The sequence below is a fragment of the Euphorbia lathyris genome, chromosome 10 (assembly GCF_963576675.1).
Source record: "Euphorbia lathyris chromosome 10, ddEupLath1.1, whole genome shotgun sequence".
Lineage (NCBI taxonomy): Eukaryota > Viridiplantae > Streptophyta > Magnoliopsida > Malpighiales > Euphorbiaceae > Euphorbia > Euphorbia lathyris.
In genome coordinates, this window is record NC_088919.1 from 46,113,669 (window position 1) to 46,127,823 (window position 14,155).

Below are 14,155 nucleotides of genomic sequence, written 5' to 3' on the forward strand. Positions count from 1 at the left end.
GAGTATCTGATTATATACAGTGAAGGATTACAAAACTAATGTATTAAATTTTAAAAGATTAAAGCAAATAACAGAATAAATGTCTTACTTGATCGCCTCGATCTGAGCCTCAATGTCCTTGTGCACCTTCGCCCACACTGTATCGAGTGCACCAGTAGATGAATTCAACCACTGTTTCAACTGTGCATGTGAACTCTCCACTCGACAGGTTGTGGTGTTTCCTAAGTGCAACACCTTGTTCGTCCATGCTCGACAAAACTTCTCTTTATGCACTAGCCATGTGGTCTCAACGTACTCTATCACATGAGGCCAGTTGGCAGTAGTATTCTTCATGGCTACCACTGCCGCCTTATATTCGGCTACTGTCGGGGCTTCAATTATATGTTTCCATTTGGAATTCTTAAAAATTTCACCAAACCTCTTCATTCCACACAACTTGCCTACTCTATCCTCCACATCTTTATTAATATGCCATGTGCACAAAAAATGATGACTATGAGGAAATACCTCACGAACCGGCCGCATCAGTCCTAACTCCCGGTCTGTAGCAATGGCTGTCGGATGCACATCAGGTTGGAGCAAAAGCTTCAATTTTTGTAACACCCATATATAACTACCCTCAGTTTCATCCTTCATGATTGCATAGGCGATCAAGAAGTTTTTGTTTGAAGGCGTCATTCCAATGATTTCAAAGAATGGCATCTTATACTTGTTTGTTTTATATGTTGAATCCATACCAACAAACAAGTAATAAGATCGGAACAGTGTGATCGATGTTGGATGTGCCATAAATAAGTGAGTCACGACATTGCTGCCCGGCACCGCTTGCGTCCAATGTATGTAGTCCTTGTTGGAAATTAGGCTAAGGTATAGCAGCGAAAATATAAAATTTTTAACCTATTTCCATAAACCACAAGATCCGTTAACCGTTATTTCATATAAAGAGGGATAAGAAGAATTACCTCTTGATGATCAATCTACCGTTGTTAATGAAGTGCCCACAACTCTTCTCCGAGTTCCCCAACACGAAATAAAACACAGGAGGATTAATTTGGAATCAACCGTTGAATAGCAACCAAAGTAGATTGCCTCTAACTAATCAACACAAGATCAAGGATAAAAGAAATAGATGAAAATCAATTGATCAAACGAAGCCATAGAGAAATCTCGTCCTCGAACTAGGGGTGTCAAATTTTCTCTCTCTTGGACTAGGTGAATTTCGAAAATCACAAGTAGGGTATGGCTTGCTTGGATTTCGAAAATCTCAAGGGAAGGGGTATTTATAATCTCTTGTATCTAATCCCTAGTTAGATAGAATTAGGTTACTGAATAGGAATTCCATTCGGAATAGAATTCCTAATTATTATCTCACTATATATCTAATATATTAAGGATAATAATAATAATAACCTTATTGGATAATAATAATAGGAGTATATTAATCTAATTAAAACTCCTAACTTAATTATCTCTTAATTAATTTAATTCATATTCCTAATCTAATTAGGATTAACAAAATCAAATTAATTATTCATGTACATCACTACATGAATTTCGACCCCCTTATGTCCATGGGCCTTATTGGGCTCAATTGGGCTTCTATCAATTAATTAACATCTATCTCTCTTTTAGGTTCCAAGTCTTATGTGTGATCCATTAGGTTCTTATTGCTTTTAGCCGTATGCAACGTTATTAAATTAACTAGCTTTTGGCCCGTGCGATGCACGGATTCATCTTAATATATAAATATTAATAAAAATACAATCTAATAATTACAATTAATGACATAAATGTGTTATATAAATTAAATATTATTATTTGATTTTCACATTTACTTTAAATAATATTTTTATAGATAAATATAATAATAAAATAAAAACTAATATATTATATATTATACTATATTTTTTATCAACAAAAAAGGAGGAAGTGACACCTCAGTTCCATCGTTACTGTTTTATATTATATATATAGATATGTAGAGAATTAGAGAGATTTTAGGGATTAATTTAAATTCTGCAGTACTCTTAGATATATGGGATAAAATAATCTTTTTATAGATAAATATACATAATAAAATTAAAATTAATATATTAAATTTTTTATCACTAAAAAAGGAGGAAGTGACACCTCAGTTTCATCGTTACTGTTTTATATTATATATAGATTTTCAAAGAATTATATTTAATCTTTACATAACGGAATGATGTACAGAGTATGTGATTAGCAAGTCCGTAATCATTCCCCCAGAGCTATAAGAAGACAGGTTGATTCTGTCGTTAATCTTTCCGTATTAGTTACAGTATAATTCGATCCTTTATCAACTGCATCCTTGAACTGAATCTTATGACTATGGGTGATGTCAAGTCACATATAGCGAGACATTCTTTTTACTTGTACAGGCCGAGTCAACTCAAAAAGATAGGTTAAGTGAAATCTGTATTTCTTACTCTTAGCTATCACCTTGCAAGGATTTAGAGTCGAGTCTTCCACAAGCGATCCATGGATGTATCTCCCATTTATCGGGAGTGATAAATGCTCAATCCAATATATAACGACTCCGCAATTACTTCCTGTGATACCCAACGTCTACTGTTCACACCCTAGAGTCATCTCTGTTAAGGATCGTGTTACACCAGAGTCAAAGCATCACATTCCGTAATCCAGAATACCAATTAATATTCCTTTGAGTCTGAGGATTAGTTATACCTATTAATACCAATGAGATGAATAGGTGACAAGGATGAATCTACCCATCCTGTTATCTCAAATCGGATCCCCAATCCTAATGAACAACGTTTCATCGGATCTATGTAACTGTCCAGATATCTGTATATATGAAGCTTGTGAGATCAGTTTTCTGTCGGACAGAAGACATTGTTACATACAAGTCTCAACAGTGATATGTCAATCCCAAACATATCACTTGACTTGGGGTGGTTTTAAGTTTATCAGTTTACTATAAAGTTTTGTCTCACTTCATGCTTGTATGAACACTTTATAATCACTTTAAATAAACTTACGGATTTCCTTTTATTAGATTTTATTTAGTGCTTAAAAGGGATTGCCTTTATATAGTTATAAAACATATATCTCATTAAACAAATGATATAAAGAACAATTCATTTACATTAAGTTTGTATCCTAGAACAATTGTCTATAGGACACTAAACCCCAACAGTCCTTATCTATAGCAAGCCGATAAAACTGACCGATTACATCCCGACCCTCAAAGCTCTCAGTCCTGATTTTCTCACTGTAATTATAGATATGTCTTTGTGTCGGGCAATCCTCCGGATGTTTTTCTTTGATTGCAGCAAAAATAGCACAAGGCTTAGCTTGAGCTGAACTCATTTCACGAATAAGTTTTTTGGAAGCCGGGCTTAGTCCGCTCATCTGTCTGTAGCCCTGACGATATACAGCCAACTGATGACAGTGTTGTCCTCTATCTCCAGGAATCCCATTCACCACCCAACCGCCCAATTCAGCGATTTCCATAACCTTTATCTGGATTTGCAACCACAGTACTTTGTTTTTGTATTCTTCCGTAGTATAACATCCGTATCCATATCCTTTTTCCTTTTATAATTCTTAACACCACGAGCACATTTAACCAATATCCACTTTGACTTGCGCCCCGTCTTGTGCGACGTTGTGGTTAACTCGAACTCGATCCCAATTGCCGTCTGTTTTGCCCAGTAACAGCTTCATGATATGTTTGAAACGTTTGTTTGGGAAAAAACTGCAAACTGTAATCTATGCCGTTTCCGTCAAATTCTTCCCACGAAACCTCTTGTAAATGATAAATAACGAACATTACATTCCAAAACGTGACATTTGTACAACGTTTCGGTGTCTAAACCCGAAAAACAGCCACAAATATGCTCGGGCGTGTGAGCATTACGCCTCACCATGTGGTGGAGCGTATGAGTATCACGCCTCACCATGCGGTGGAGCGTATGAACATCGCGTCTCACCTCATGGTGGGACGTATGAACATCACGTCTCACCTCATGGTGGGGCGTGTGGCTATCACGCCTCACCATGTGGTGGGGCGTGATACTCATACGCCCCACCACATGGTGAAGCGTGATGCTCATATGCCCGAGTGCCGAACCAGATTTTTTTTAAAATCAAATTACAGAAATGAAAGGAAGTTCAATCGAAAAAATACCTTGACTTCAGACACAGCATCACTCCCGTCTCCTCCCGGTGATAACGGATTGCCTTCCCTCAAACGTGTTGTCTTTGATTCAGATGAAAATGTATTTGGGAGACTTTGAGAGAGTTTGGGAGGGATTGAAATTTTCAGTTTTTGGTTAAAGGGTGGTTACGTCTTTTTTCGGGGTTGGAAATGTGAAAGTGGGGCTGAGTTTAGTAACCCACTTTTTTAAACTATGACATTGAGAATCAAATCATCATTCAGTCTAAAGATGAATAATAAAATTATAATGAAAAATAATAATTCACAACTAATGAAAAATCTAAATCATTTTCAAAGATAATTTTCCAAAAAATTATTATAATATAATTTTTATCTTTAAGAACCCTTTAAAGTGGTGAATGGATTTGAACAAATATGATAGTAATCACATAAATTTAATAATCTATGATGTATTAATTATGAGTTTATTTAGATAAATTACTTTTGTTGGGTTTCTTGTGAGAAATATATGCATATCCTATTGGGGGAATGATTTACAAGCCTTTATTACCAAGTTACAAAATATTCCTTATCTAGAGCAATAAATCAAGAATTATATAGAAGAATATTCCAAACCTTTCAGGTTATGAATGTTATGTATAAAATAACTCATTCTACAGTCTAATCTACTTATTTTTCAATTATGTTTATGAAAATTGAAAAAATAATAAATGAATATGTTAGTCATATTTTACGAATATGTTAATTTTCAACCTTATCATGTGTGATTAGGGTGCGGGCGTGCTAGAGAAATTATTTTTCAATTAATATGAATAGTTAAGTTTATAGATTTGTGCGTGGAAACTTGAAATCTAATGAGACGATTGACGATGGACGGAATGATTGAAAAAGTCCCTCTTGAAATCTATAGCGCCGTTATAAAACTCTGCTAGATAATTAATCTTTTTTAATCTATTGCGGATGGATTAAAGATGAGTAAATAAATAAAGGTGCGAAATTGACACAATATTTGGCAAAAATGAATATTTATTGATGTAAATGTGAGTATGAATACATGTGTTTAAAGCAAACAATTAAGATGATTATAATTGAAATGTCTAAAATACCCTTATTAATTTACACACGATAGGGGTAAAGCAATATATAATGATATTTTAGACATTTCAATCTTAGGGGTCCCATGTTTTTAAATGGGAGAGATGAAAAAATGATGACATGGCGCATTGACTGACGTTGACCGGTCATTTTAATCGGTCATACACCAAAGTGGGAGGTTACCTATAAGTTCGTACATATTAGTGAGACAAATTGAAGGTTGTACACCAAAATATGAAATAAACGAAAAGTTGTACACCATTGATGAAATTTACCCTTCATTTGCGCTCAAATACTTTAAATATATATTTTTTAATGAATGAAAAACAACAATGATATATTTACTAGTTACTTAACCTATTTTTGTAAGTGAACAACTAAAAAGATTCAAAAAAAAAAAAAACAAAAGTAGAAAATATGAGCAAAATAGAAACACAAACATAAATAATTGGATAATTAATTTATTAGTCCCTACATTTTGATAAAACACACTGTTTAGTCCCTGTATTTTTAAAAACACATGGTAAGGTCCCTAACCTTTTTCTCAGTGAACTGTTTAGTCCTTCCACCTGTTTGTTAGATTTTTTTACCGTTTATGACTTCGGAAATAACTAAATTACCCTTTACTGTTTACCTTCAAACTTTAGAAGACGAAATCCAATTTAGAAAAAGAAGCTATTTGTATAGAGAACAAGAAAAAGAACAGGCCCAATGCTTACGAATTTGAACGATTAAGAAGAAAATCAAGAAGAAGAACACTCAAAGTTGATTTCAGATGCATTAGAGTTTAAAGGAAAGGAAAATAAAGGAAAAGAAGAACGTAAATCCAAATTGATTAACAGAATCTTCATGAGAGTCTAATGGCATGGACTAAATAGTTCACCAAGAAAAACGTTAGGGACTAAACAGTTCACCGAGAAAAACGTTAAGGACTTTACTATGTGTTTTTGAAAATACAGGGACTAAACAGTGTGTTTTGTCAAAATATAGAGACTAATAAATTAATTACCCTAAATAATTTATCGTTACTATTTTTTAAAATTGAAATATTTTTTCATTTTATGTTTTCATTGTGCTAGCAACAATGCCAACTTATCTTGGGCATGAATGGTCTTACGGGCTATGCTGTAAGTACAAAATCATATTATCGCTTTATGCAATAAAACGCTCAGTAACATTTCTTCAAGAATGATACGAGTTTCCATGTCATGGGCCTTATTTTCATGATTTTTTTTCCAAATAGAAAACCGTAATAGACTAGGATCTAAATAAATAGACAAAGTGAAGAAGTAAAAACCTCACGACTTGTCCGGATGGTAGGAAAGCTGAGGTATACTGATGACGAGCAAAATCATGGATTGCGAAATTGATCTTCTGTTCGAGTTAACAAACTCCACAACGATTAGAGGTTCTAGAAAAATATGATTTGTTGGAAGAATCATTACAGGTATTTTTGGGGCGGATTCTCGTTGAATCTCTTGATCTTGACTACCATGATCATAGAAGTTTTCATCATCCTGATTGAATTGCGAATTACAGTTGTAGAAAATATATTCATCCCCTTCTTGAGTTTCTGAAGCTTCTTCTTCCTTGATATACGATTTTTTTCATAATTTTTTTTTATTTTAAAAACTTTATATGAGTGAGAGATTCTTCTAGAATAAATTCTTGCTGAACCTCTTCCTATTGGATGCCCCCTCTTTGGAGATCTCATCCTTTTGACTAGATTCTGAATCATAGCTCCAAGAAACATCTCCCTCACCTTCTTGAATTTCTACATATGTTTCGTAGATGCCCCCGAGTGAGAAGTATCTGACAGGTCATCATCTTTATAACTGAAATCCGAATTAAGGTCATGAGATATATCTTCCTCCTTTTCTTGGGCTTGTACAACTGCCTTATTGTTCATGTCAGTACTCTTTAGAAATTCCATTACCTTCAGGGATTCACGCCTGTGGGAAACATTTCTAGAATGGATTCTTGTTGAATTGCTTCCTATTTGCCCCCCCAGAATAAAGATTACTAGAAAACGACATCATCCTCTTCATTGGATTCTGGATCATAGCTCCAAGAAACATCTCCTTCATCTTCTGGAATTTCTACATGTGCTTCATGGATGCCTCCCGAATCAAGATCATTGGAAACAACATCATCCTCTTGCATGGACTCATAATCATAGTCGTAGGGATCACCTTCCTCCTCTTGACTGTCTATTTTTGCCTCATCATCGGGAATCTTTTTTTTAGGAGTTGGACGTGTGGGAGACGACTCTAACTTTGTATCATGCTGAAATTCTCATTTTTGGATGCCCATCAAACAGCTTTTAATGGAGACTCTTAGAGCAACCATTACATTATTCACATGTTTCTCGAGTTGATCCATTATTTCTTGATATTCATCGTCCTTTAATTGATTCTCCTTCATAAGTAATGATTCAATTTCTCCATCATCTTCATCAACTTGGACTGCTTTCAGTTTTATATTAGGATTAGAATCCTCGAAATAATTTTGGTCATAGCTTATAGCAGACAAGATTTTCGTATGTCTTATGCTCGATTGGAGCTACGACCGAACTTCTTTCAAAACAAGATTGCCAACAAGGATGATGAAAATGGAGGTTTCCGTCCCTATAGTTACAAAATAACTATTTCGACAATGAGGATTACTCATCAGTAGATGCTCTCATATTTCAACATAATCAGGACCATTAGATTTTGATGGGACTCCTAAACTTGCTCCACATAGTAACCATATTGATCATCATAAAATGATGTAGGTTTTACATAAGCACGACACTCACAATCAATATTATGTTAGTCACTATGAAGAAACTCAATAGAACCATAATTGTAGCATCTAAAAATAGTGTACCAGTGGAACCACAATCCAGTTGCACGTACTATAAAATGGTGATCTCGATTGAAACCACCAAAATGCACTACTATTGTAGCATCCCTTACATCTTCGTATATTATCCCCGTTTGTGATTGCTTTGTGTCTATTGACATTAAAATGGTTATGTAGTCTTCTTTGGAGGAATTCTCCGTGAATAGTGATGAGTGAAAATGGTTAGACTAAATTTATTGTGCAAATAAAATAAATAAAGTAAATAAATACTCATATTTTGCTAGCAAATGAAATTACATGAAGTAAAAGTATGGAATAAATATAACTACACAGCAAAATCAAAAGAACATCAAGCAAATAAAGCAAGTGTAAATAATTTCTAGTAACTAAATAAAGTCTAAAGACCAAAGATGTTCTATCAAGCTAAATTACTAAAGTTCAGTTCTCGTAGTGTGAAAATAAAAATTATTGTGGAAAAATTATGGACGTGAAATACGGTAAACGCAACCTAGATGCAAGTCTTGGTAGCCTAAAGGTAAAAGACCTTCTAGTAATGTTTCTAAACTAGTATGAAATTTTTGGCGAAAATAGAGTAATAGGTCCCACTGGACGTGCCAAAAATTACTAATGATATTTTGTGAATATGATAATTTTCAACATTGTCACGTGTGGTTAGGGTGCGGGCGTGCCAGAGAAATTATTTCTCAATTAATATGGATGGTTAAGTTTATAGACTTGCGTGTCAAAACTTGAAATCTAACGAGGCGACTGTCGAGAGACGCATTGATAGAAAAAGTCACTATTGAGTCTTTGGTGCCATTATAAAACTTTGCTAGATTATTAATCTTTTTTAAACTATTGCGGATGAATTAAAGACGAGTAAACAGATAAAATAAAGGTGCGAAATTGACATAATATTTGATAAAAATGGATATTTATTGATGTAAACGTGAGTATGAATACATGTGTTTAAAGCAAATAATTAAGATGATTACAATTGACATGATTCTATATTAACATATAGCTAAATCAATTCGATGAACATAGAACAAATAAATACTATGAATATGAATTAAAATGCAATAATTACAATAAAGAAAATGAAATAAAAAAATTCAACGACAAACTCGTAGCCACAATTGACTACCTCAGTGAGGCGTTGAATTGACGTTGGCCTGGAATTCATGAACAACACGACCAGTTGGCAAACCATGGGACTGACTTCGTTAACGAATTTCTGATTCAAGCGATGTCTATGTGAATTGAAAATAGGACAAGTGGTTCAAATCAGGGGCAAATTTGGTCTAAATTTCGGATGACTTGTATGAGAGCTTACAAATATAAAATTGAGTAAAATAAAAAGCTAAAATCAAGTTCAGGGATTCAGGAATGAGTTTATGTGAAAATCTAGGACATAAGGATCATGGTAATGAAAAAAGGGGCAGATGATATAAAAGTTGGAAATAAGATATGAAAAATGTTTTGAGGTACATAGATTGGTTTGTAAACTAGGCTTCCGGATACGGAATCATGAAAAACTAAAGACTAAATTGAACTTTAGGAAGTCAGGAACAAATGTTTAGAAGGAATTGAGAGCAAAAACGGATAGTAAAGGATCATAAACAGTAACAGAAAATTATTAGACAAAAACAAATAAAAAAGCTAAATAAAAAGTGATTTTAATGGACTTCTAGCTAATGAATTGATGAGAATTGTGAATTGAATATGAAGAACCCGAAAATAAATTACTAAAGGATTGGATTAAAACTAGGAACAAGCTTGAAAATAAAATTGGAACTAGGAGTTATGAAGAACAAAGCTAAGAATTTAAGGACTCGACATTTGAGTAGGTATTTTTAGGATTGTTGGTTGGTGATTTGGTATGAGGCCATCTCCAACCCATTACGCTATTTTTATCTCCATTTTCTATTTTCTATACATCAAATCCTATTTTTTCTCCAACCCACTACATCATTTATTAAATAAAAAAGAATATTCTCTACTTTATTCCATCATACTTAACACTTTTATTATTATTTTTTTACATATATTATTATTATCAATAATCTATAATAAGTTTTAGCCACGAGCAATTTTACCCCTAACGTTCATGATTTGGGTCAATTTGAAAAATAATTTAATCTCAAATTATCAACGTTAGGGGTAAAATTACTCTTGACTACAAACGTTAGGGATACAATTGCACAATTTTAAACGTTAGGGGTAAAATTGCTCCTGACGCAAAATATTAGGAGTATTTTTATATCTTAATCCTATAATTTTTACTAACATTTAATTGAAAAACCTTTAAAATTAAACCTAAATTAACTAAATATTGTTTGAGAAAAGCAAATTAATAATTTTTATTAAATAAAATTTACTGAATTTAAAAAAAATATTAAAATATTTATTCCATCCATTTGGTGGAACAGCCAACTTCAACCAAAAATGGTTGAAGTTGGCACTCCACGCCAATGAGGTGTGGAGTTTTGGCGGTGGTTGGAGTGCCAACCACCGCCATTTTCCATCTCCAACCCTCAAATTGGTGAGGGTTGGAGATGCCCTGAAGACTTGAGATTCTATTTATAGTTTTTTGAGGTCGTTTGTTGGTTGAGTTAGTTTCCCACAATCCTTATTTTTCTCATATTTTACCCATTAACTTGCCAAATCAGCTCACTAACTTGCCCTCTTCCTATTTTTACTCCACTACCTTACCACAACATCCCACTAACTCTTTCTTTCTTGAGTGTTGGAGATTATTTGTAGTTGTGCCCATGTGTAAGTAAGTAGCTAGACCTCAAGTGTGAGCCATTGGTTCGGTTTGGTTCGATGTCTGTTGGTGCGTGTCGGATGTCCCGTATCATTGAGCCATACATGTATATTTGCTGGTATTTCAAGTCAGACGGCATGTGGGCTCGACCACATGATATGTGACTGTCTTTTACGTACATTTTGGACATTGGTCATGATCCACGCGACGTGTGGACTAGCCACACGTCATGTGAATTAAATGATTTTAGGGTAGAATTGTTCGCATGCTACCCACACGCTATGTAGGCAGCTTTGGCTTGTAGGCTAGAGATACCAATTTATTCCGCACAACGTGTGGAACATTTTCACAGTCGTTGTTTTAAATTTTTTTACTATAAGTATATTAAATTAAAAAAATAAAATTTTATTTTGTGGCTAACGGAATAAAATATTTGTCTACCATTATAGATGGACTCTATAATGTGAATCAACAAACTATAACATTTCAACATTATAACATTATTTATTTACATGTTTAATTGAATTGTTTGTATTAACTAATTGATAATAGTATTTATTTTTCATATATTTCTTTTTCAAGTTTAATAAGAACGGTCCTGCATTATTTAGATCCATGAATTTAGAGAGTTACACCAATAGAAAGGATTCAGATTCAATTGGACGAAAGAAATTAAATGACGACGATCGGTTTGCAGCTACTTTCATAATGGTTTGGATTCAAAAGAAATATGAGATTTGTTGTGTTTTTATTTTAATTATATCTTTTATACTACATCCGTTTCATATTACATGTCTTTCTAGAGACTCTTTTTTGTTTCATTATACATGTCATTTTATATGATCAGTACACATTACGTCATCGTTTTTCCTGTTATAAAATATGGGTTTATAAAAATTAATTAGAATAACGGATTTATCATAGAATAAATAAATAGTGGAATCAATAAATAAGAAGTAACAGTGTATTTTTTCTAATATCTTTAATTTCTTTATAACTTTCTAAAACGATATATAATATGAAACAAATGGAGTAGTTTTTTTTTGGCAAAAAGCATCCTGAGGCCCCTGATCTTTCATTGTTTGGTGCATTAAGCCCTCGATCTTTTATTTAGACACATTAAGCCCCTGATCTTTCATCATTTGGTGCATTAAGCCCTCGATCTTTCATTTAGACACATTGAGCCATTGATCTTTCATATATAGGTGTATTAGGTCCTTCCGTAAATCAATTAATATATAGGTTTATTAAGGGCATGTTTGGTTAGGTTTATATAACTGCAGCGTTTCACATTTTCTCTGGACATTGTAACATTTTGGAGCTTTTCACGAAAATCTCTTTTCATGAACAGTTGTTTGTAGTTACTTGTTATTGATAAAATTAACCTTCTTATTTCCACAAATGTGCTTCAGTTTTAACATTATTTTTATTTTTAGAACATAATTATCGAAAAACAAGGTTTTATTGTGTTCAATAAATTTTTTATTTTTTATTTAAATTATTTTTATTAATTTGTATAATATATTTTTTATTTTAGAATTTGTTATTTTTAGAACATCATTTGTTGTCACACCAAACACGCCCTTAATAAACCTATATATTAATTGATTTATGGAAGGACCTAATACACCCATATATGAAAGATCAATGGCTCAATGTGTCTAAATGAAAGATCGAGGGCTTAATGCACCAAATGGTAAAAGATCAGAGGTTCAATGTGTCTAAATAAAAGATCGAGGGTTTAATGCACCAAACAATGAAAGATCAAGGGCCTCATGATGCTTTTTGTTTTTTTTTTTTTCTTTGGAGGCATTTTTTTCATGAATTTTATATTAATATATATTTATGTGAGGTTTTATTTTTTAATATACTTTACATTTTGAATGATGTAAGCGTTAAATTATACCGATATAGATAATGAAAGGGTTTTAAAAGTTAATTTTATTGATAAAATAATAAGGTAATTACGTGCCTTGATTGGAAATAAAGAAAAATGAAAATCTAAGTCATAAATTTAACCTTTACATTAAAAGAAAAATTGAAATTATTAAAACATTTATTCTAGCCACCGTATTCTTTGAACCTGTTCTTACCTGTTTTTTTTTTTTTTTTGATAAACGTCCTTACTTTTACATGAAATTCATATATATAATAATATTTATTATTTAGCCAATATTGATAATTTAATTAATATAATATCAAAAGTATAAAAGTATAAGTTTTTATTTGATAAATATCAAACCTTGTAACTGTTTTAATGGATGAAGTTATAATGGGAATTCGTCTAACTGCCAACTTGACTTAATTGATAATTTTAATGGACAAAGTTATAAATAATCTTTAAAAGTTGAATTTCCATGTAATTTTCCCAAGTAAATATACAAAGAAAAAGAGTGACACCTAATGGATCGTGTAAAATCCTAGAAATACCTTCACATATAGGATCTGTTTGGTTCAGCTATTAGCAAATTAGCTGTTGCGGTTGCGGTTGCGGTTGCTATTAACAGTTTGTTATTAGCTGTTTAATTACTAGTGTTTGGAAAAATTATATTGAACTGTTGCTGTTCGAATTTAAAATGTCTAAAATGGACATGTTTTAAATTAATCAATGATGAAATTATAAAGGCCTAATACACAAATAATCCCCTGAACTTGTCCAAATGTTGCAACTGCCCCCTCCAACTTTCAATTGTAACAACTTACCCCTCAAACTTGTCCAATTGTAACAACTTACCCCTTAAACTTGTCCAATTGTAAAACACAACTCTAAATTACTGACATGGACTGCAATTAAAGAAACACGTGAAATACAAAATTTGCAACGCTCGTGGAATATGATAATCAGATCTTTAGCGTGATACGAATTCGGGAAAACTTTTTTACGGTTGCTTCAAATACGGGGTAAAAAAATTCCCAATTTGGAGTTATGTTTTACAATTGGACAAGTTTAAGGGGTAAGTTGTTACAATTGAAAGTTGAGGGGGCAGTTGCAACATTTGGACAAGTTCAGGGGGTTATTTGTGTATTAGGCCAATTATAAAAGGAAAAATATGAAAAAATGCTCATAACGTTTACAACTAGGAATAATTTTACTCTTAATGTCTAAAATGTTACACTTTTACCCATAACGTTGGCAGCTAAGAGCAATTTTGCCCATAACATTGGCAAGTTGGGTCGATTTCAAATATTATTAGAAAATATTGATATTTTATTTCTTATTACACACCAATTGCACATACAAGTGGTTCTAAAAAAGAGATTTCATATTTTTTGTGATT